The following is a 21,955-nucleotide window of genomic DNA, read 5'->3' on the forward strand; positions in this document are numbered from 1 at the left end:
ACTATTTAGTGCTTTGTAAGTAATAAGCAAGATTTTAAAATGTATGCGATGTTTAATAGGGAGCCAGTGCAGTGTTGACAGAACTGGACTAATATGATCATACTTCCTGGTTCTAGTAAGAACTCTAGCTGCTGCGTTTTGGACTAGCTGGAGTTTGTTTATTAAGCGAGCAGGGCAACCACCCAGTAGAGCATTACAATAATCTAGCCTTGAGCTCATGAACGCATGTACTAACTGTTCAGCATTTTGCATTGAAAGCATGTGCCGTAATTTAGATATATTTTTAAGATGATAGAATGCGGTTTTACAGATGCTAGAAACGTGGCTTTCAAATGAAAGATTGGTATCAAAGAGCACACCCAGGTTCCTCACTGACGTCGAGGGCTTGACAGAGCAGTCATCAAGTGTTAGACAGTATTCTCGGTTACTACTTGTGGAGCTTTTCTGTCCAATAATTAAAAATTCAGTTTTATCTGAATTAAGTTGCAGAAAATTACTATTCATCCAATTTTTTATATCAGCTATGCATTCTGTTAATCTTGTGAATTGGTAGGTTTCGTCAGGGCATGAGGAAATATAGAGCTTAGTATCGTCAGCATAACAATGAAAACTAACGCCATGCTTCTTAATGATATCTCCCAGTGGTAGCATATAAAGGGTGAAGAGCAACGGTCCTAACACTGAGCCTTGCGGTACCCCATACTGAACTTGTGATCGGTGTGACATCTCTTCATTTACTGCTACAAACTGATAACGGTCAGATAAGTACGATTTAAACCATGCCAAAGCAGTTCCACTAACGCCAACATAATTTTCGATTCTATTCAGAAGAATATTGTGATCGATAGTATCAAATGCAGCGCTAAGATCGAGTAACACTAATAGAGAGATACAACCACGATCAGATGATAAGAGTAAATCATTTGTAACTCTAATTAGAGCAGTCTCGGTACTATGATACGGTCTAAATCCTGACTGGAAATCCTCACATATACCATTTCTTTCTAAAAAAGAACATAATTGTGAAGACACGGCCTTTTCTCAACACTCGCTCCTGCTCTGCTTTACTACAGTAACGTTAATAACCAATCGCTCCAGCGGCCGTGTTCAGCTCCTCAACACTCGCTCCTGCTCTGCTTCACTACAGTAACGTTAATAACCAATCGCTCCAGCGGCCATGCTCAGCTCCTCAACCCTCGCTCCTGCTCTGCTTCACTACAGTAACGTTAATAACCAATCGCTCCAGCGGCCGTGCTCAGCTCCTCAACACTCGGTCCTGCTCTGCTTCACTACAGTAACGTTAATAACCAATCGCTCCAGCGGCCGTGCTCAGCTCCTCAACACTCGGTCCTGCTCCGCTTCACTACAGTATCGTTAATAACCAATCGCTCCAGCGGCCACGCTCAGCTCCTCAACACTCGCTCCTGCTCTGCTTCACTACAGTAACGTTAATAACCAATCGCTCCAGCAGCCGTGCTCAGCTCCTCAACACTCGCTCCTGCTCTGCTTCACTACAGTAACGTTAATAACCAATCGCTCCAGCGGCCGTGCTCAGCTCCACAACACTTGGTCCTGCTCTGCATCTCTACAGTAACGTTAATAACCAATCGCTCCAGCGCCCGTGCTCAGCTCCTCAACACTCGGTCCTGCTCTGCTTCACTACAGTAACATTAATAACCAATCGCTTCAGCAGCCGTGCTCAGCTCCTCAACACTCGGTCCTGCTCTGCTTCACTACAGTAACGTTAATAACCAATCGCTCCAGCGGCCGTGCTCAGCTCCTCAACACTCGGTCCTGCTCTGCTTCACTACAGTAACGTTAATAACCAATCGCTCCAGCAGCCGTGCTCAGCTCCTCAACACTCGGTCCTGCTCTGCTTCACTACAGTAACGTTAATAACCAATCGCTCCAGCGGCCGTGCTCAGCTCCACAACACTCGGTCCTGCTCTGCTTCACTACAGTAACATTAATAACCAATCGCTTCAGCAGCCGTGCTCAGCTCCTCAACACTCGGTCCTGCTCTGCTTCACTACAGTAACGTTAATAACCAATCGCTCCAGCGGCCGTGCTCAGCTCCTCAACACTCGGTCCTGCTCTGCTTCACTACAGTAACGTTAATAACCAATCGCTCCAGCGGCCGTGCTCAGCTCCTCAACACTCGCTCCTGCTCTGCTTCACTACAGTAACGTTAATAACCAATCGCTCCAGCAGCCGTGCTCAGCTCCTCAACACTCGCTCCTGCTCTGCTTCACTACAGTAACGTTAATAACCAATCGCTCCAGCGGCCGTGCTCAGCTCCTCAACACTCGGTCCTGCTCTGCTTCACTACAGTAACGTTAATAACCAATCGCTCCAGCAGCCGTGCTCAGCTCCTCAACACTCGGTCCTGCTCTGCTTCACTACAGTAACGTTAATAACCAATCGCTCCAGCGGCCGTGCTCAGCTCCACAACACTCGGTCCTGCTCTGCTTCACTACAGTAACATTAATAACCAATCGCTTCAGCAGCCGTGCTCAGCTCCTCAACACTCGGTCCTGCTCTGCTTCACTACAGTAACGTTAATAACCAATCGCTCCAGCGGCCGTGCTCAGCTCCTCAACACTCGCTCCTGCTCTGCTTCACTACAGTAACGTTAATAACCAATCGCTCCAGCGGCCGTGCTCAGCTCCTCAACACTCGGTCCTGCTCTGCTTCACTACAGTAACGTTAATAACCAATCGCTCCAGCGGCAATGCTCAGCTCCTCAACACTCGGTCCTGCTCTGCTTCACTACAGTAACGTTAATAACCAATCGCTCCAGCGGCCGTGCTCAGCTCCTCAACACTCGGTCCTGCTCTGCTTCACTACAGTAACGTTAATAACCAATCGCTCCAGCGGCCGTGCTCAGCTCCTCAACACTCGGCCCTGCTCTGCTTCACTACAGTAACGTTAATAACCAATCGCTCCAGCGGCCGTGCTCAGCTCCTCAACACTCGGTCCTGCTCTGCTTCACTACAGTAACGTTAATAACCAATCGCTCCAGCGGCCGTGCTCAGCTCCTCAACACTCGCTTCTGCTCTGCTTCACTACAGTAATGTTAATAACCGCATCCATCAACATGATTTCTGCCTGAGTCCTATTTTCCACCGGCTGTGAGGTGAAGACCACATGTCCCAAGATACTGCGCTCACACTTGGCGTCATCAAACTACTCCTTTGTTTAGAATAGGCGCCCTCCAGTGGACAGAAAGTTGCATAGTACACCTTTAAAGCTACACTGAAGTTGGCAGTTTGATAAACGCAAGTTAATTCTTCAGTTTAATCTTTGTGTGCTAAAGGCACATGAGTTCCTGTAGCGATAGCAATACACATTCTCCTTTTTTTGCCAAATAAATGAAAAGCATGTCATCAATGTCTTCTCTCTCGCTGTATCAAAATCTCACTGAGCTTTCCTCAGAGACGGTCAAGTCAAGTTCAGTTTGTGCATGATTACATGATATAATTTTTTTTTAAATTCTCTATCCTAAATTGTGGATAATTCAGCTATATATAATATGGTGAAGTAAATTTCTGGAGTGTTAACGATTGAAAAAAACAACAACCGTACAGAACAGAAAACTATGATACGAGCCGAACCGTGGGTTTTGTGAACCCCTAATATGCTCCTAAAACACAATCATCCGTTGCAGTTTTCATCCATTTATTTAATGTTTTTGGTATTTATTTAAGTGTAAAGTTTGTTAACAGACTGAGAGTCCATTGCTTTTATTGTTTTTGGTTGTTTTGTTCATTTATTGTGGATATTTTAAATGTTTCCGTTTTCAGTGTTAAATAGTCTTTAGAAATAAAAGTGATCTTTGAAAAGGTGTACCTGCATTATTATGCCATTATCATTATTTTAGATTAAAATGGCTTCAGAACGACAATATTATCTTTTATCGCAATATTTTCTTGGCCAATTTATCGTCCAGCTAAATTTGTTATTCTGACAGGCCTATGTAGGAAAAACCCAGCTCTCTGCCGTCATTCTTGCAGATCTGGATGTGCGTTTGGTTCCCGCTCTGTTCTGGCGTTGTTCGGACCTCTGCTTTCAGACGTTATGCAGACTCACATCTGCATTAGGTGAAGGGCCAGCTTGTGTTTGAGAGTGTACATGGTGTTACCTTCGAGATGTCATGTAGAATAACCAATCCGTGATTGAACAGGACATGTTGTCCATGCCTCGGCCGCACTCTTTATAGGGATACTTCACCGCTTTTTCATATTAAACTGTTTTAAGAGAATAGCATAGAGTAATATGAAAAAGCGGTGAAGTATCCCTTTAAATCTGCAGGCATCGACCAAACCGTTGGTCATCGGAAGCTAATAAAAAGCTCGATTGTTTAGTTGCTTCTATTGCTCTCCTCATTTGTAAGTCCCTTCGGATAAAAGCGTCTGCTAAATGATTAAATGTAAAATGTAAGAATGTTTTGATATTTAGACTAGAAACAAGACAAAATGACTTGGTAAGAAGAGCATTTTTTGCAGTGTATAAATGTTTCTTTTCTCTTTAGATAGCTTTGTTCCCAAGGGTTTTCTAACACATCTTCTCCTCAGCCTGTTGAGGTCATTTCTCAGACATCATGGATTTGCTTCTGGCTGCTTACTGCGAATAATAAATGCCATTGGTGATTTGAAAAGCATATTTAGTCTGGGACTTCTGGCACTGTCTGATGTGACCGTTACTGTTGAAAATGACTTCCTGAGAGTGACATAATAAAAGGCTTGTTAAGCGCCAGCGTTATAAGCTCTTACCCAGCAGGCTTTGTTGTTCTACACTCGGACTTGTTGAAATTGCTCAGTCGTGAGATCATCTGATTGAACCCGATCTCTGCGGTTTGTTGGTTTTCCCGAGTCTGTTCATTGTTTGCATTGATAAACCTGTTGTGTTTTGCATTGAGCACCAGCCGATCAGTATTGCCACAGTTACTTTGAAAAAGTAATCTGATTACCGATTACTTCTTTGAAAAGTAACTTAGTTACTAGGGCTGCACGTTTTCAAGTTTTTCATTAACCGTTAACCGAGGCCCTTAGCGGTTAATACTCGGTTAACCATAGTGTGCGTCAGGGTTATTTTTAGCTTATTAATTTGACGACCACCATCTCCGTAGTGAACGCGCCTATAGAGAGAAATGCACATCATGGATTACACAATCAGAGAGTATCCTATTTCTTTTCGTTTTAAATTGTTAAAAGACATTTCAAGTTTCTTAAGATCTATTTCATGTCTGCGAGGCGTACGCTGAGTTTCGTTAAATTAGGATGAGATGCGCTCCAGTTCACGAGCAATGCGAGTGGCCGCGAGGGCGCCGTCATGATTAGGGCATGTAACGTTAGTAAAATATGCAGCCGAGAATGATTCACACAGACTCAGCGTTTGACTCGCGCGGCTGATGAGCCTCTCCCGGCAGAGAGTTCAAGCATCTGTGGACTCGTCCCTTCAGCTCTGGCCATCTTGCTTTCAGTCCGCGATTAGCTTTTTTTGTTTTCTTCATTACAGTTAAAGTAACGTCTGCTTTTCTCTAGTCATTCACAAGTTTCTCACTTCAAACTTTCTTTCTTCAGCTCCGTTATGCACAGCGCGCGCGGCTCGCGCTCTGCTTCTGCCCTAATGCGACTTTTAGTCCAGTGCGACGTATGTTATTTTCCTCTTCATGACGCATATTTTGACTGATGCGACTCATACTCCGGAGCAACTTATAGCCTGAAAAATGCGGTAAGCACTGCATTGCAATACTTGCATTTCGCCCCGTCACTCTCATTTTTAAAGTGCTCCCACGCTTTCTTTGCCCGCTTAGAAAGCTGGTCATGACTTCTTCTTGTGGATACTACCCTAACCCTATGGATACTACAAATGTCTGGGAGCGCTTTGGCGGTCTATAGGGGTGCAAACATATATTACAACTAAATTCAAGGCACGTCATTGACGCCACTTAACCGAGCAAAATGTTTCACTCGGTTACGCAATTTTTAACGGTTAATCGGTCAATCGGTTAACCATGGACACCCCTATTAGTTACTTTTAAAATCAAGTAATCTGAAAAAATAACTAAGTAAGATTAAAAAGTTACTTTATTAGTTACATTCAGAAGTTGCCGCCTCAACACAGAAACGATGACCGTTTTTGCCAACACACACTTTATTGGAAGTGCATTTTTAACAGTAAGGTCAACAATGTATCTCCTGACATTTTTAATTGAAATGAAAAAATACTTCCTGAAAAAAAACTCTCCCCGAGACGCAAGAAGAAAGCAATTTTTTTTTTTTTTTATTAAGGAAAATGACTAAATAGTAATTTGCAGTGACTTGGATAAATTACTTTAATCTGATTACTGGTTTGGAAATAGTAACGCGTTAGATTACTCGCTACTGGAAAAAAGTCATCAGATTAGAGTAACGCGTTACTGCCATCACTGCAGCCGATGCAGAGGTTTCAGTGACTTGTGTGTTTCAGCACCAGTTCAAAGCGACACAAATTGTCTGATTTAAGACTCACTGTATGGTCACACGAGACGCGACTTGCGTGAATAAATCGCACTATTCGCGTGTAGTTGGACGCTTGAACATTTTGAGTTTACTCGCTTCATTCGCTCCTGACATTCACAACAAACTCGAATCCTCATCATTGGAGGTTCTTCTTCCAGGCGACTCGTCTCGTTGAGAAACGGCTGACATGGATTGTTTTTAAAATACAGTGAATAAACTCAATTTGCTGGCTTTATCTAGCTTGTAGTCTCACTAGGGTGATTTCAGGGTGATTGGGGGACTTTTTCCAAGTCATCTCAATGGTAAAAAGTGTCCCAATCACCCTGAAATCACCCCATGTATAGCTCAAATTGAGTAAAGAGTGTTTTTTTTACAACTTGCCAGATTGTCTGACCTCCTCACTCACTTTCTTCCAAGCAAGATCGTTATTATTCCTGTTTCTATAAAGTATGCTCTGCAAAAAAAAAAAAAAAAAAAAAAAAAATCTTGTTTCCAGTACAAATATCTAAAAATTGAAATGCTGTTTCCTGCATACTGAGCTTTTTACGCCGTTAAAGACTTGGATTCCCATCCTAAACATAGACAAAGTTTCAGAAACTAATGTTGGACGTTTGATGGAGTATTTCTGTGTCAAAAATACTCCTTCCGGTTTCTCACAAGTTTCGGAGAGTTTTTTTCGAGTATGGGTCGGCTTGACGTTAATAGAGCGGAAGGTCCTTGTATGGGCCGTACGGGCTCTTCTCCCGGTAGGGTGCGCGCGCGTGACTAGAGCAAGAGAGAGGAAATGCACGCCCATAAACACTGCTCTCACTGCTGTCTCAAGACTTCACCAAATCATACCAAAGAAGTGTGTTTTTGACGGAGCGGTCCCAGCGATAAAGGTTCGGTCCTGCTTTGGAAGCAGCCGGTGAGTTAAACTGCTTCAGATGTCTGTGCTGTCGGCTATCGTCGCGTGAGTAAACATCAGTAAACGACACGATCGCGTGCTTCGTCATTCAAATGCGCTAACGGTTACTCCATTGCTGTTCTCCGTATAACGTTACACTAGTCTGACGTGCAAAACCGTTTTGCTTGCTACTGCTAAGGTTTAGTCGCATACAATAGTCCATAAACCGAATCATGTCCTCATAAACTGCGAGTAAAGACACACAAATGTTGACAGGCCACTAAATACAGTCCATACCACAGAGACGGACGTCCTGCTGCTGCTGCTTCTCCTGTTCAGTTTATTTCAGCCTCCGGATCTGATTCTGGATCATATATCTGTTATCTGAATCTGATTGATAGCCATGAGTTTATTAGAGTAACGTTTTCTTCTCCACGCTTGAGGACGTCACCGCTTTGTGTGCGCTCGTCATTCTTTAGCTCCGCCCACACGATACGCCTCATCATTCTTTAGCTCCGCCCACACGATACGCCTCATCATTATTTAGCTCCGCCCACACGATACGCCTCGTCATTCTTTAGCTCCGCCCACGCGATACGCCTCGTCATTCTTTAGCTCCGCCCACACGATACGCTGCGTCATTCTTTAGCTCCGCCCACACTATACGCCTCGGCATTCTTTAGCTCCGCCCACACTATACGCCTCGGCATTCTTTAGCTCCGCCCACACGATACGCCTCGGCATTCTTTAGCTCCGCCCACACGATACGCCTCGGCATTCTTTAGCTCCGCCCACACGATACGCCTCAGCATTCTTTAGCTCCGCCCACACGATACGCCTCGGCATTCTTTAGCTCCGCCCACACTATACGCCTCGGCATTCTTTAGCTCCGCCCACAAGATACGCCTCGTCATTCTTTAGCTCCGCCCACACGATACGCCTCGTCATTCTTTAGCTCCGCCCACACGATACGCCTTGTCATTTTTTAGCTCCGCCCACACGATACGCCTCGGCATTCTTTAGCTCCGCCCACACGATACGCCTCGGCATTCTTTAGCTCCGCCCACACTATACGCCTCGGCATTCTTTAGCTCCGCCCACAAGATACGCCTCGTCATTCTTTAGCTCCGCCCACACGATACGCCTCGTCATTCTTTAGCTCCGCCCACACGATACGCCTTGTAATTCTTTAGCTCCGCCCACACGATACGCCTCCAGGCGCTCGTTTTTTTCCGGAAAGACTCGGTACAGCCTATCTTTCTTTTATAAATATAATAAAACTAAAGACTTTTCGGCGATATGAAGGATGCAATACTACTCTATAGGTACTCAAGATTGACATGAGATTGACTGAAACTGAGTGTCCCCCCCCCCCCTTTAATAAAACGAAGCTCATATCTGTTCAGTGACGTGAACTCCATTAAATCTGCATATAATGCAGTAATTGAAGATCGGATTTATATCCGTTTTTCAGAGACACATTTACATGCCCAAGTGTAAATGAAAATCGTTTTGATAAAACAAGCGTGTGTGTGTGTGTGTGTGTGTGTGTGTGTGTGTGTGTGTGTGTGTGTGTGTGTGTGTGTGTGTGTGTGTCATGCTTACCGGGTTGTTCATTCAAGCCTAAAGGTGCCCAGATGTCAGTTTTTAAAGTAGTTCGAGCGTTGTGTTATGGTTCTGTTGTGATCTATTTTCGCTGCTGAAATAGAACAAAAACAGTCAGTATGGCATCTGAAATGTAAGTGACTTGATGTTAATGAATAGTTTATGGATCTGTCGTATGAAATCAGTGTCATTTTCAGTCGTGATGGTGTTCAGGAAAACACACTCTTGGTTGTGTGATGTTGTTTAACTGTATCATATGTTATAAATATAATAACTGCACATTGTGAATGTTTAGCTCAGTTTCTCAGTGTCTCGTGTTGTGATTTATCCTCAAAAAGCTGCGCGAGCGTCAACAGCGCAAACTTGCTATCGTCAGTTTAATAGATATGTGATTTTTCTCTATATTGCGAATATAAGACGACCCCCAATTTTTCAGCCTATTTTTAAGACACAAAACCTCGTCTTATATTCAGGTATATACGGTACACAAAATGGTGTCAAAATATCCCCGTAAACACGAGAAACAAAATCCGTTGTATAATCGGCCCCCGCAAAGCTCTCCAGACTCGAATTAAGACCAGTCTGAGCTCACGAGTCTGCGCTTGAGCACCTTTACTGTACTTCATGGACAGCCGGAGAAAAAATCTGGACTTGGGGGACAAATTTGGAGGCGTAGCTGAGGGCTAACCAGGTGTTGTGGAAGATAAGACCTTTTTATTGGTTTTCCTCGCCCAGGGCCGACAACAGGTGTATGAGCGACTTGACCTCACCGCTGAAGAATCCTGGATCTCCTTCTGGATTCCAACATTATTATGAAAACAAAACCGGTGTCTATGGAGATTTAGGAATCTCACACCTTTTGCATTTGGGTGTCCCAATTTTTCCTGTCCGCTGGCGTCTCTCCAAAAACAGAAATATCCAAAACATTCGCTTGCGGTCCAAAATAAGTCTTTTTGAGAAGTGGATCAAAAGTTTGACACTTTTTGAGGTTTTTTTCCTTCTCTTGGATGGATTGTCAACTTCTCGTCAGTCTGTGTGCCCAGATAATCAACTGGAGCCGTTTCTTTTCACACTTGTAGTTCGGTTAGTTTGGTTCGTTTGGTCCGGACCAAAAGACAAAAACAAAACATATAGTCCTGGTCAGCTTAGCGTTCACACTGCATTTATAACAGCGAACCTAAAGTTACCGAACCAAAGGCTCAGGGAGACGCTCACAACCTGATTGGTCGGCTTATATGACGTAGGAGCTGCTTACTGAACATTCAAACCAATGCTGTGTGCTGATTAAACGCCATCATTTTATATACGTGTACACATGGCATTATTTTTACCCGCTGAGAACTCATGAAGAGCTCATAAAATGTTCAAAACATTCAAAACAGCAGCAGGATTCCCTCCGTTGTGCAGAAGAGAGACGGCCGTTCTGTCGTCTGTACCGACTGATGGGCAGCAGGTCCTCTGATGAGAAGAGCCAGGTTTGCTTTTTGTGTTTCGTCTAGCGTTTTCGAAACATGCTGTCGGACCAAATATTGATGAGGCTCTTCCTCGTTGCTCCATGTTTGCCCTCTAACGTTAACGTTACTCATTTTGGATACACCGATCTTTCCGCGTCGTCAAATCAGCTGACTATGAGTCGCATCTTGTGACATCACGTCCTGTTTTTGGTCCGTCTACATGTCTTTGGTCCGTGTTGCGTTCATATATCAGTCGAACCGCACCAGAGTCGGTTTGGAAGCAGATCGAGACTCATGTTTGGGTTCAGATGGCAGCGTTCACATATGTTCAAATGAACCGCACTAACCGAGCAATCGCACCAGGGGTCCTTTTAATCCAACCAAACATGACGAGTGTGAACACACCCTTCGACGTCCTTCACAAGGGTCTCTGCATTGAACATTAAACTCGTCGATTCTCAGGCATGCGTCACGTGGCGTGCTCTGACCCCACTGGCGTTTCATTTGGATCAGTTTCTCTAAAAGCTTCCTCATGATGATTTTAGATCCCAACGAATAATGACTTTAGAATGTTTCGTTATTTCTACTGGAAAAGAAGATAAAAATGTTGAGGAAGCAATGCATCACATCGCTTTTTCCATCCAACCCATCCATCCATCCATTCAACTCTTTCATTATTCCATCCTTACATCCATCCATTCCACTTCCCTTCACCTCCATCCAATTTTTCCAATTCACTTTATCCATCCATCCATCCATCCATCCATCCACTTCAATCCATTCACTTCACTCCACCACTCCATCATCCCCTCCCACTCCACCCATCCCACTTCACTCCATCGCTCCATCCACTTCACTCCACTTCACTCCATCCACTTCACTCCACTTCACTCCATCCACTTCACTCCACTTCACTCCATCCACTTCACTCCACTTCACTTCACTCCATCCACTTCACTCCACTTCACTCCACTTCACTCCACTTCACTCCATCCACTTCACTCCACTTCACTTCACTCCATCCACTTCACTCCACTTCACTCCATCCACTTCACTCCACTTCGCTCCATCCACTTCACTCCATCACTCCATCCACTTCACTCCACTTCACTCCATCCACTTCACTCCACTTCACTCCATCCACTTCACTCCACTTCACTCCATCACTCCATCCACTTCACTCCACTTCACTCCACTTCACTCCATCCACTTCACTCCATCCACTTCACTCCATCACTTCATCCACTTCACTCCACTTCACTCCACTTCACTCCATCCACTTCACTCCACTTCACTCCATCACTCCATCCACTTCACTCCACTTCACTCCATCCACTTCACTCCACTTCACTCCATCACTCCATCCACTTCACTCCATCCACTTCACTCCACTTCACTCCATCCACTTCACTCCATCACTTCATCCACTTCACTCCACTCCACTTCACTCCATCCACTTCACTCCATCCACTTCACTCCACTTCACTCCATCCACTTCACTCCATCACTCCATCCACTTCACTCCACTTCACTCCATCCACTTCACTCCATCAGTCCATCCACTTAACCCCACTTCACTCCATCCACTTCACTCCATCACTCCATCCACTTCACTCCATCCACTTCACTCCATCACTCCATCCACTTCACTCCACTTTACTCCATCCACTTCACTCCACTTTACTCCATCCACTTCACTCCACCCACTTCACTCCACTTTACTCCACCCACTCCACTTCACTCCATCCACTTCACTCCACTTTACTCCATCACTCCACTTCACTCCATCCACTTCACCCCATCACTCCATCCACTTCACTCCATCCATTTCACTCCATCACTCCACTTCACTCCATCACTCCACTTGACTCCATCCACTTCACTCCATCCACTTCACCCCATCACTCCATCCACTTCACTCCATCACTTCACTCCATCACTCCACTTCACTCCATTCACTTCACTCCACTTCACTCCATCACTCCATCCACTTCACTCCATCCACTTCACTCAATCACTCCATCCACTTCACTCCGTCACTCCATCCACATTACTCCATCCACTTCACTCAATCACTCCATCCACTTCACTCCATCACTCCATCCACTTCACTCCACTTCATTCCATCCACTTCACTCCATCACTCCAGCCACTTCACTCCATCACTCCACTTCATTCCATCCACTTCACTCCATCACTCCACTTCATTCCATCCACTTCACTCCATCACTCCACTCCACTCCATCCACTTCACTCCATCACTCCACTTCACTCCATCCACTTCACTCCATTCACTTCACTCCATCCATCCACTTCACTCCATCCACTTCACGCCATCACTCCATCCACTTCACTCCATTCACTTCACTCCATCCATCCACTTCACTCCATCCACTTCACTCCATCAATCCACTTCACTTCACTCAATCACTCCATCCACTTCACTTCACTCCATCCACTTCACTCCACGTCACTCCATCACTTCACTCCATCACTTCACTCCATCCACTTCACTTCACTCCATCCACTTCACACCATCACTCCACTTCACTTCACTCCATCCACTTCACACCATCACTCCACTTCATCCATCCATCCACTTCACTCCATCACTCCACTTCACTCCATCCACTTCACTCCATCTACTTCACTCAATCCATCCACTTCACTCCATCACTCCACTTCACTCCATCTACTTCACTCAATCCATCCACTTCACTCCATCACTCCACTTCACTCCATCCATCCACTTCACTCCATCCACTTCACACCATCACTCCATCCACTTCACTCCACCACTCCACTTCACTCCATCCATCCACTTCACTCCATCCACTTCACTCCATCACTCCACTTCACTTAACTCAATCACTCCATCCACTTCACTCCATCACTCCACTTCACTCCATCACTCCACTTCACTTCACTCAATCACTCCATCACTCCACTTCACTCCATTACTCCACTTCACTCCATCCATCCACTTCACTCCATCTACTTCACTCCACTACACTCCATCACTCCATCACTCCACTTCACTCCATCACTACACTCCATCACTCCACTACACTCCATCACTCCACTTCACTCCATCACTTCACTCCATCACTCCATCCACTTCACTCCATCACTCCACTTCACTCCACTCCACTCCTTCACTCCATCACTCCATCAACTTCAATCCATCACTTCACTCCATCACTCCATCCACTTCACTCCATTACTCCACTTCACTCCATCACTTCACTCCATCCACTTCACTTCACTCCATCACTCCACTCCATCCACTTCACTCCATCACTCCACTTCACTCCATCCACTTCACTCCATCACTCCACTCCATCCACTTCACTCCATCACTCCACTCCACTCCATCACTCCATCCACTTCACTCCATCACTCCACTTTACTCCATCCACTTCACTCCATCACTCCACTTCACTCCATCCACTTCACTCCATCACTCCGCTTCACTCCATCCACTTCACTCCATCACTTCACATCACTCCATCACTTCACTCCATCACTCCATCCACTTCACTCCATCACTTCACTCCATCCACTTCACTCCATCACTCCACCCACTTCACTCCATCACTTCACTCCACCCACTTCACTCCATCCACTTCACTCCATCACTCCACCCACTTCACTCCACCACTTCACTCCATCCACTTCACTCCACTCATGGAGAAAAAATAAATAATCGTATCATTTTTCTTTTGATAAAAAATGAAAACGGGTCCAATAGACCCAAACACCACACAAGGGTTAAGCTGTGTGTGAAGATGAACGGAGGTCTTACGGGACATTAGGGGGAAGAGTTAATGACAGACATTTCATTTTTAGGTGAACTAACGCTTTAAGAATGTTTAGATGAAGTGAAAAAGCCAAAAAAATGTTGGGGAAGCAATGCATCACATCGCTTTTTCCATTAGGAGCTTAAAAAAAAGTTTCCATTGGAGGCGTAACAATGCCTTCGCACCTGGTAGTCCAGGCCTTCTCCAGCGGGCCGCCAAGCCTGTGCAAACTCATAAATTCCTGTGCCTGGAGCGGCTTTACACCTGTGAAAGGAAAGCCCTTTTCTGCACCAACCAAACCCAAACCTACACCCTGACCTGCTGCACTGAAAAAACCTGCTGCACTTTTCTTACTCAGTATTTTTGTCTTGTTTCTAGTCCAAACATCAAAAAATTCTTAAAACAAGAAGTATTTACTAGACAAGCAAAAGTAAATGTCTTATTTTGGTGAAAAATAACTCTAAATGAAGAGAGTTTTTGCTTAAAATAAGGCAACTATTATTGTGTAGCACATTTCATACCCAATTCAAAGTGCTTTACATAGAAATGAATTTAAATAGTGATAACATGCATGAGAAAAAAGAATACCATGTGTACGAATTAAACATTAAAAACAAGGATAAATAAGACAGTTGTGAAGATAATTAAAATAAATAAATTACATAAAATGGTCAGATCCACAATGGTACAGTGTACCATCTTTATTAGAACACCTCTCCTTCATTTCTTTCTCAAACACGTTCATAACATCCATTTTGATCTCTATTCCCTGATTTATACTCAGAAACCTTCTTCATTCTCACTCATCATACCCTCCACAGATTTACACACACTCAAACCTTACTGTCAAACTTACTATTTCCATCAATTAAACCAAGTTTACACTCATCATATTTACCTCAAATGAACATATAAAATAACAATAACCAAAGATAAGAACAAAGGTCAACTAAAACAATTATAAACAGATAAGGTGCAATAAGTCGGGACATACAGTGGCTCATTCAGAACATGCACAGATCAATAATCTGCCAATGGGGTGAGAAAAATAATATTGTCGTCTGTTTGAATTAAGATTATTTCTCTCACCCCATTGGCAGATTATTTATCTTATTTTAAGCAAAAACTCTCTTCATTTTGAGTTATTTTCCCAAAACAAGACAATTACTTTTGCTTGTCTAGTAAATACTTCTTGTTTTAAGAATTGTTAGATGTTTGGACTAGAAACAAGACAAAAATACTGAGTAAGGAAAGCATTTTTTGCAGTGAAGCTCTTCTGCCAGGGCCTTGATATCTGATCTGGCGTCTGAAATGTGTGTTTTGGAGGGGCTGTTGTGTAACCGTGCCATCTGGATCGACTCTCTCTGGGATTGGCACGCAGGGTTTTGTGGAAGCAGATGAGTCAGCAGACGATTGGCATATCAAAGATTCCTCTGGCTCTAGTCATGTGATACATGACATCCGTAGCAAATAAGTCAGTGCTGGGCATGGGCGTCGGAACCGTGTGTGTGTGTGTGTGTGTGTGTGTGTGTGTGGGAAGGCCCACCCACTTTTTACGACCAATGATATCGGACCCACTCCCTTTTATGGTCTCTAATTCAGCTCATGTCTGTGTACCTACCCCTAACCGAGACACACTTATTATTAAACATGTTAGACGCTTTAGTTCCACTTTTCAAATATTTTCTCCATTTTCATTGAAAATAAATGCCTTTCCGATCTGATATGTGATGGGAAAAGGGAGTAGAGCAAGTTTAGCAAAAGGCAGATTCAAACCTCTGATCGATTTGCCTCAAATTGATGCGTCTCACCTCTACGCTTTAGCCTCGGTTAATAACTCAGTGATTTACGTTATTTAGTCTGGCCCGATCAATCGTTTAGTAAACGGCGGTCTGTTTGTGTTATTTAATGTAAATGGCATCTGACGTTCTAGAAAAATTCTGAGAGAGAGGACACACACACCATCCATCCAATCCATCCATCCACCCAACCATCCACTCATTCATCATTCCATCCATACATCCTTCCTTCCAATTCACTCCATCATCCAATCAAATCCATCCATCCATCCAACCATCCACTCAATAATCATTCCATCCATCCATACTTACTTCTAATTCACTCCATCATCCAATCAAATCCATCCATCCATCCATCCAACCATCCACTCAATAATCATTCCATCCATCCATACTTCCTTCTAATTCACTCCATCATCCAATCCATCCATCCATCATCCAACCATCCACTCAATAATCATTCCATCCATCCATCCTTACTTCTAATTCACTCCATCATCCAATCAAATCCATCCATCCATCCATCCAACCATCCACTCAATAATCATTCCATCCATCCATACTTCCTTCTAATTCACTCCATCATCCAATAAAATCCATCCATCATCCAACCATCCACTCAATAATCATTCCATCCATCCATACTTCCTTCTAATTCACTCCATCATCCAATCAAATCCATCCATCATCCAACCATCCACTCAATAATCATTCCATCCATCCATCCTTACTTCTAATTCACTCCATCATCCAATCAAATCCATCCATCCATCCATCCAACCATCCACTCAATAATCATTCCATCCATCCATACTTCCTTCTAATTCACTCCATCATCCAATCAAATCCATCCATCATCCAACCATCCACTCAATAATCATTCCATCCATCCATACTTACTTCTAATTCACTCCATCATCCAATCAAATCCATCCATCCATCCATCCAACCATCCACTCAATAATCATTCCATCCATCCATACTTCCTTCTAATTCACTCCATCATCCAATCCATCCATCCATCATCCAACCATCCACTCAATAATCATTCCATCCATCCATACTTACTTCTAATTCACTCCATCATCCAATCAAATCCATCCACCCATCCATCCAACCATCCACTCAATAATCATTCCATCCATCCATACTTCCTTCCAATTCACTCCATCATCCAATCAAATCCATCCATCCATCCAACCATCCACTCAATAATCATTCCATCCATCCATACTTCCTTCTAATTCACTCCATCATCCAATCAAATCCATCCATCCATCCATCCATCCAACCATCCACTCAATAATCATTCCATCCATCCATACTTCCTTCTAATTCACTCCATCATCCAATCAAATCCATCCATCCATCCATCCAACCATCCACTCAATAATCATTCCATCTATCCATACTTACTTCCAATTCACTCCATCATCCAATCAAATCCATCCATCCATCCATCCAACCATCCACTCATTCATCATTCCATCCATACATCCTTCCAGTCCACTTCATCCATTGATCCATTCCATCCTTCCAAATTCACTCCATCCCTCCATTCCATCCTTCCAATTCACTCCATCCATTCACCCCATCCTTCCAATTCACTCCATCCATTCACCCCATCCTTCCAATTCACTCCATCCATCCATCCTTCCTTCCAATTCATTCCATCATCCAATCCATCCATCCACTCAACCATCCACTCATTCATCATTCATTCCATTTATCCATCCATCCATCCTTCCTTCCAATTCATTCCATCATCCAATCCATCCACCCACCCAACCATCCACTCATTCATCATTCCATCCATACATCCTTCCAGTCCACTTCATCCATTGATCCATTCCATCCTTCCAAATTCACTCCATCCCTCCATTCCATCCTTCCAATTCACTCCATCCATTCACCCCATCCTTCCAATTCACTCCATCCATCCATCCTTCCTTCCAATTCATTCCATCATCCAATCCATCCATCCACTCAACCATCCACTCATTCATCATTCATTCCATTTATCCATCCATCCATCCTTCCTTCCAATTCACCCCATCCATCCATCCAATCCATCCATCCACCTAACCATCCCCTCATTCATCATTCCATCCATCCATCCTTCCTTCCTTCCAATTCACTCCATCATCCAATCAAATCCATCCATCCACCCAACCATCCATTCAATAATCATTCCATCCATCCATACTTCCTTCCAATTTACTCCATCCAACCATCCATTAATTCATTCATTAATTCATTCATCTATCCATCCTTCCAGTCCACTCCATCCATTCATCCATCACTCTATCCATCCATCCCATCCTTCCAATAAACTTCATTCATTCTTTCATATATCCATTCAAACCATCCATCAATCCACTCCATCCATCCTAATGCTGTGATGATCGCAGAGCTTGTTGTTTTATTCTTAATCTAGCTGCTTAGTGAACACAATCAATAGTCCGGGAAGTTGCACCCAAATCGACTGATCGATTGAGATTAAGTTGTATGGCAACCTCAACTTTGCTGTGAAGCAAATCTCGTGGCTTATTGCTTCAACCTGAATTTGACAAATCGCTGTGACATCTTCATCAGTTTGCTCTTGGCATCCATGAGCCCTACAGCGGCGCCGCTGGTCTGACACCGGTGGGATCCGGCGGATTACAGCACTCATGGGGCTTGTATTTGGCTTCTATTCGTCCTCATATTGAAGCAGATCAGTGCCAGGATCATACTGACAGAGCCAAGTTTTCTGGATCGTGCATGGGGCATTAAGAGGTTTCTATTCGTCCTCATACACTGTAAAAATGCTCTTCTTATTCAGTCATTTTGTCTTGTTTCTAGTCTAAATATCTAATAATTCTTAAATCCAGATGCATTTACTAGATAAGTAAAACGACATAAGATATTTTTGCTTGTTTTCAGGGGGAAAATATCAAAATGAAGTGAGTTTCTGCTTAAAACAGGCAAAATGATCTGCCAATGGGGTGAGAAAAATAATCCCATTTTTTTTGTCTGGGACGGAAACAAGAAACAAGATTTCAATCAGGAATAAGATTATTTTTCTCACCCCATTGGCAGATCATTTTGCCTGTTTTAAGCAGAAACTCGCTTAATTTAGATTTTATTTTCAAGAAAACAAGGAAAATTATCTCATGTCGTTTTACTTATCTAGTAAATGCATCTAGACTTAAAAACTAGACTAGAAACAAGACAAAATGACTGAGTAAGAAGAGCGTTTTTTGCAGTGTATTGAATCCGATCAGTGCCAGGATCACACTGACAGAGCCAAGCTTTCTGCATTGTGCATTAAGAGGTCTTGAGTGTAAAACTATTAGCAGCAGCTGTGGAAGCGGTCAGCTGTATTTCATGTTCTTTGGATCGTGTAAAGAAATCTCTGGTTTTATTGTCTGTACTCCAGTTCTGCCGCTCAACATGGGGATTCGGCCAGCTGAATTATCGTCATCATAACCATGATGCCCAGCATTGATTCGCTCCCTCCAAACACACACACCTTCTCGATTGCATTAGCATTTGGCCTGTCAGAATGGGCCACGCTCCAGCATGTTGTTCCAGTAAATACTCAGCATGATGCCAGACAGGCCTGGATCAACACATGTGCAATCTGAATCATGCAAACCGGGTTATTATTGTACAAAGTGATGTTCTCTGGACTGTCCAGCTTTGTCAAGTTAGAGTTTCATTACTGGAAAAGCTTTGTTTTTGGCCGTTAAACTGAGCTTTCTTTCTGTTCGAAGGTTTCAGTGGTTCACGTCGATCTGATTTTCGGATGGTTGCTCTGATGATATAGGGCAGTGTTTCCCACCCTTTTTTCAGTCATGGCACCCTTTGAAAATGTTCTAAATGTTGTGGCACCCCCTCACAAACGTTAAGCTTAGGGGTTTAATGGTACACTGTACATTTTGAACTCTTGCAGTACAATCGACTTGGATGTTTAAGTTATTTCAACTTAAATTATGTTAAACTGACTTTAAAAAATGAGTTACATCTTGTTTAACTACACTGTAAAAAAAAATTGTTGGTTTTTGTTGGTTTAACTTAAAAAAGTAAGTAACCTGGTTGCCTTAAAATTTTGAGTTTATTGAAATTAAAAATTTGAGTTAATACAATGAAGGAAATTTGTTTAATAAATAGAAACTCAAATATTATTGTATCTAAACCACATAAAAATGTGATAAATCATGAAAATAGCACAATTTGGCTTCACTGCGTCATCAAAAATAAAATGCAAACAATTACCCAATATGCTTACAAAATCTTTTAATAATATTTTAATAAAAGTTGTCAAATCTCAAAAAAATGTTCATTGTATTAACTCAAATTTTTAATTTCAGTGAACTCAAAATTTTAAGGCAACCAGGTCACAGTCTAATAAAAAAAAGTTTTACATTTCTTAACTTATCTTGATGAGTTAAAACTAGGGCCAGGACTCGATTAAAAAAATTAATCTAATTAATTAGAGGCTTTGTAATTAATTAATCGAAATGAATCGCATTTTAATTGCATAAATATTTGACCTGAGAACAGTGAGAAGTAATTTTTCATATGTATTTTTAGTATACCATTGAATAATGACTGAACACATAAGCTTAATCCACAAAATATAGTTTATTTATTTCAGTCCAGCAGACCAGCGTAATGTTTGCCATTAAGTGTAGCAAAAGCGTATTTGTGATATTTGCGGCTCGATGTGCTGCGGTGATACGCTAATTCCCTGTTGTATCGCTTACACACAACCGTGCTCTTGTCGACGCTTCCATCCTTTCGTTTATTTAAAACAAAATGTCCCATCCACGGGGCCAAGCAGAGCGCTCTCATCAGCTTCTTCGCTCATGTTCACTATGGTTTGTTGTAGGGATGCACGATATTGGATTTTTGCCGATATCCGATATGCCGATATTTTTCAGCTCATTTTGGCCGATGCCGATACCGATGCCGATATATGTTTATTTTTTCCCTTTGTTTGGAAACAACACCATTTTGGGGAAAAACTATTTTTTTTCATTCTGGTTTCAGATTTCTGAGGTATCCTTCTTGTTGAAGATAAATAAATGTTAATAAAGTTCTTTTTATGATAAGAGTATATTAAAAGCTCTGAAAATAACAATAATAAAGTCAGTAATTTTTCACCCCAGATGCAGCTGTAACCTAAATATTGTATTTTTGGATTTAACGTTTGTGCACATGAAGTGGGGGTGGCATGACATCCATTGACGCTGTCTTTTAATTCTACAATTATTGTAGAGCTCCTTGGATTATTTTTCATCATCCATTTCGTAAAATTTTATTACAGATTAATACACTGTATATAAAAGTATTTAATTTACAAGTGTCATGCTTGTGATTTATGACATCATTACTGATTTGTTTATTCAGAACAAGAAGTAACTTCAATTTATTTGTGTATTCTACTTTTCATTGTATTAGTGTAACAACAGCGCCCCCAGTGCATGTATAAATATATAGCGGTCTAGCTGGAGGGGACTAGGACCTGGAGGAGCTTCTGCTGCTGTGGAGGCTGCCGCACGCGCTAGAGAGTGGGGAGACGCGATTGGGCTTGTTTTGGGATCGTTTTGTTGTGAAAACGTGGCAAATCTGCTGCTGACGGTCACGTCCTTCTGTACGTGCATTCAGAAATTCAAGGCAGCATTTAAAAACAGTCAATATAAATCACTGTACATGCAATGTATTTTCTTGTTTTCACTTGAAGAATGACTGCAGTGCTGACATGGTCTTATCGCTGTAGCACTCCTTGCACACGTGAGTTATTGCAGGCGCATATCAACACGTTATCATATCGGCAAGGCATATCGGCATAATGTTTTCATATCGACCGATGCCGATTTTTATATTTTAAGCGTTTATCGGCCGATTCCGAAGTCGTGCC

General features: G+C 42.8%; 1 protein-coding gene across 2 annotated transcripts in view; it reads left to right on the plus strand.

The window, feature by feature from the left end:
* Nucleotides 1–21,955, plus strand: part of znhit6 (zinc finger HIT-type containing 6) — an 84,304-nt gene that overhangs the window by 33,958 nt on the left and 28,391 nt on the right. The window lies entirely within an intron of this gene.

The sequence above is a fragment of the Pseudorasbora parva genome, chromosome 6 (assembly GCF_024679245.1).
Source record: "Pseudorasbora parva isolate DD20220531a chromosome 6, ASM2467924v1, whole genome shotgun sequence".
Taxonomy (NCBI): Eukaryota; Metazoa; Chordata; class Actinopteri; order Cypriniformes; family Gobionidae; genus Pseudorasbora; species Pseudorasbora parva.